The sequence below is a fragment of the Lygodium microphyllum genome, chromosome 1, assembly GCF_053477565.2.
Source record: "Lygodium microphyllum isolate KBCC chromosome 1, Lygodium_microphyllum_v1.1.10, whole genome shotgun sequence".
NCBI lineage: Eukaryota > Viridiplantae > Streptophyta > Polypodiopsida > Schizaeales > Lygodiaceae > Lygodium > Lygodium microphyllum.
Window position 1 is genome coordinate 163,139,589 of NC_141135.1, and position 3,423 is coordinate 163,143,011.

The following is a 3,423-nucleotide window of genomic DNA, read 5'->3' on the forward strand; positions in this document are numbered from 1 at the left end:
AACCTCGATGGTGGTATGTTATACCTTCAACTCCTCGAAGTGCGAGAGTATATGATCAAAGCGATGTTCCAGGCATAGATGAAGAAAATATGCAAATAGAGGGGTCAATATTACAAGGGGTGGAGGCCACCACAAGTTTGGAGCCCGCATCGGCTAACAATGATGGAAATACAGAAGTCCAAGAATTTTTTGAGAACGACACAGACTCGTTCTTTTGTGGTGACATGTCTATCGACCTTCCAGTGTATGCAGAGTTGTGTCAGGAGATTAACATGGGACCATAGAATACTTCATTCTTGGAGAATTGTATTACTCAATTCGTTGTTTAGATCTTCCATAAAGGTACATAAGATATGCATTTTAAGAGGGATTTTTCAAAAATGATTTATATTACTGTGCTTTGTATAGTTTAAATTGATTATTCTAACACAATTTTTTTATCTGTGCAGGTGACATTTTCAGGATGAGTCGAGGGATGAGCGATGAGGAGTTTTAGGACACGATGGCATGCATGTCTCCAGATCAGCTCGCGAGATTCAGAGAGATGGCAGACGAGGAGCTGTCTCGTTCTTCGTCAGGGCGCTCTGCTAGATCTGCTTCAGCGCGATCAGATGCTTCAGCTTCGAGCAGATGATCTCGACGCTCACGACTTGGGCCAGAGGGAGGGACTGCATCGCGATCAGGGGGTGTTGCTGTGGAGACACGGACATGGTGTCTCCGTCTCATCGTTCAGCTGGAGCTGCGTCACCTCCAGGATTTGTCACACGTGTGGGGACGTCTACTCCAGTTACTCTGGCTTTTGCACAGTCGTCAGCAAGTGGCACCCCTTTTGGTGGCACCCCTTTGAGTGGCACTCCGAGAGAGGGTACCCCTGTCGGTACACCGGATGTATAGGGGTCTCCTGGATATACTAAGGAGAGTGGACGGAGATGGGAGAGGACCCATCTTAGGCAGACTCTTAGGGGTTATGGATACCTAGTTGATAGTAGGTCAGGAGCCATCATCATGAATGATGAGGGGAGGAGGGTGATGGCTCGTATGAGGGAGTTGTGCCAACAAGTTTTTCGGCACAACGTCCTGGATCATTGGAAGAACATACCGGAGGGGAGCAAGGACTACATAGTAGCATCCTTGCACGAGGAGTTTCCGGTGCCAGCCGCAGTAGATAGATTCTCTACGGGCTGGACGATGGATTGCATGCGTGCATACATGTCACATAGACGATTCGACGCACGCAAGGCAATCAAGAGTGGGGCTGCAAAGCCCAAGTGGTTAGATGCAGACGATTGGCACCGACTGAGGGAGGAGGCTACAGATTTGCCAGGATGTTGGAGTCAGCAGCGGGAGGCGGTGAGGGCACGACTCGAGGCTGGAGTGGTGCATCATCTTGGGAGTGGCGGCCACATGACATATTTGGAGGACTTTGTAAGTTTCTCTTTTGTTTTGCTTATTTGTTTTTTTGAAATATTCTTTGTACTGACAATCATGTTTCTAATAGTTAACATTTTGTTTTCTTTGCAATACTCCATTACAAATCGCGATCTGCAAGGCCTTGAGACTCGATATGCAGAGAGGCATGGTCTCAATGCATTGATTGACCAATTGTATAGATGCGGTGGCCCTGTAAGTCACTCTTCTTTATTTTCTGTAGTTACCATGAGATATTTGAATGCATTATTGTATGGTGGATTGATATGTTGTTTCTTTTTCTGTAGAATCCGTTCGATGCTCCTTTGCGGCGGGATGAGCTTTCGGGGGATGAGGATTTCTAGCTCGCCCTTGGATCCTTGGAGCTCACACACCTTTAGTTTTTAGTCGCCTAATCTATGTAGACATTTTCTATGTATTAGTGATATCCTTTCATGATTGTACCGATCGCATTTTATGCGATCATGTATTTATTTCATGTATCAGTTTTATGATTTCAGTATACATTCTTTTTGTTTGCAAGCGCTTTGTATGCAGTAGTGCAAAAACTATTTTATGGCTCTCATATAGCACACAGTGCTACAAGCTGCTCTGCCACAAATTTTTTTTCCCCTATTACCGTCGCTATTTGTGTCGCAAATTTACTGCTCGCGTCGCTATTGGCCTCGCTATGAGCGTCGCAAATTTACTGGTTGTGTCGCTATATGCATCGCTATTTATGTCGCTATATGCGTCACAAATGTGACGCATATAGCGACGTTTCTATGGCGTCGTCAATAACGACGCTTTTTGCGACGACGGGGGCAAATTTTGTTGTTTGTATTTTCGTCGCTTTAAACGTCGGTATAAGATCTATATCTTGTAGTGATGCCTACTAGAAAGAAAGCTTCCTCTTCTTTCAGTAATCATTAACAAAATATTCCTGCTTGAGCAAAACATGCGAAGGCAAAGCAGGGAATGATCCCATAGTTTCCATTGGTAATTGCATGGGCGATGCAATAGTCCTACCTCTCTCTTTACCACTTGCATTGAAACAAAAATCACAATATAAGTACGTTGAACAATAACGCTATACTAAAATGGGTCATAATCGAGAAAAAGACCATGCACCACAAAAAGAATTTCTATAAGAGACCTAGTCAAAATGAAGCCACAAAGGCAAAGTATAAGACACTCAAGTGTTTTCAAGCACCATAGGCAAATGGCTGATGCCAACAAAAAGAGGTAATGTTTACAAGATGCCTGATAGAAAGAAAGCTTCCTCTTCTTTGAGGAATCATTAACAAAATCTTCCTCCTTGAGCTGAACATGCGAAGGTGAAGCAGGGAATGATCCCACATTTTCCATTGGTAATCGCATGGGCGATGCAATAGTCCTACCTCTCTCTTTACCATCCGCAGGAACAAAAATCACAATATAAGCACGTGGAACAACTAACAAAGATCATTTCATCCCAACAATAATAATACTTGGTCGAACATTTTTGAACCATTCTATAGGTACTGACAAACGTTGATGCAGTGTCACAAAACAACCCAAATCCTTGAATCCATACTTGAACCAATGCTTTGGTATCTTATCAGTATGACAACGTTGAAATCTCCTCTTATGGTTAGCCTCGTACATATGCACCCGAAAACATTGTGTGTATCCACAATATATAACTTCAATAAAAACTAGGAGCTTGATGTCAATATTAATATCATCATATAAACTCTCGATGACCCTTGTAAGTGTCCTTTTTATGATATCATCACTCGTTACTATGCGAAAAGTACATTGTAGCTCCTTTTGATAGTCAAAAGCTGGGTAATAGTGCCACTCTAGGGTAGGCATTTGCAAAAGTTAAATAAATAGCGAAATATGAAAAATAATTTACTTCCAAGAGAGTATATGCCAACCAAACAGGGCACAAAGAGCAATTCACATATACCCAAAACCAGTGTCCCTACATGGTTGTCAATAACTACATCTCCACAAAGAAAGCAATGCACA

General features: G+C 42.8%; 1 long non-coding RNA gene across 1 annotated transcript; it reads left to right on the plus strand.

The window, feature by feature from the left end:
- Positions 1 to 1,321: 1,321 nt before the first annotated feature.
- LOC148041910 (uncharacterized) lies at positions 1,322 to 1,790 on the plus strand. The gene is made up of 3 exons (XR_015692510.1): positions 1,322 to 1,425; positions 1,550 to 1,623; positions 1,716 to 1,790. It is a non-coding gene; the product is annotated as an uncharacterized LOC148041910 (long non-coding RNA).
- Positions 1,791 to 3,423: the final 1,633 nt, after the last annotated feature.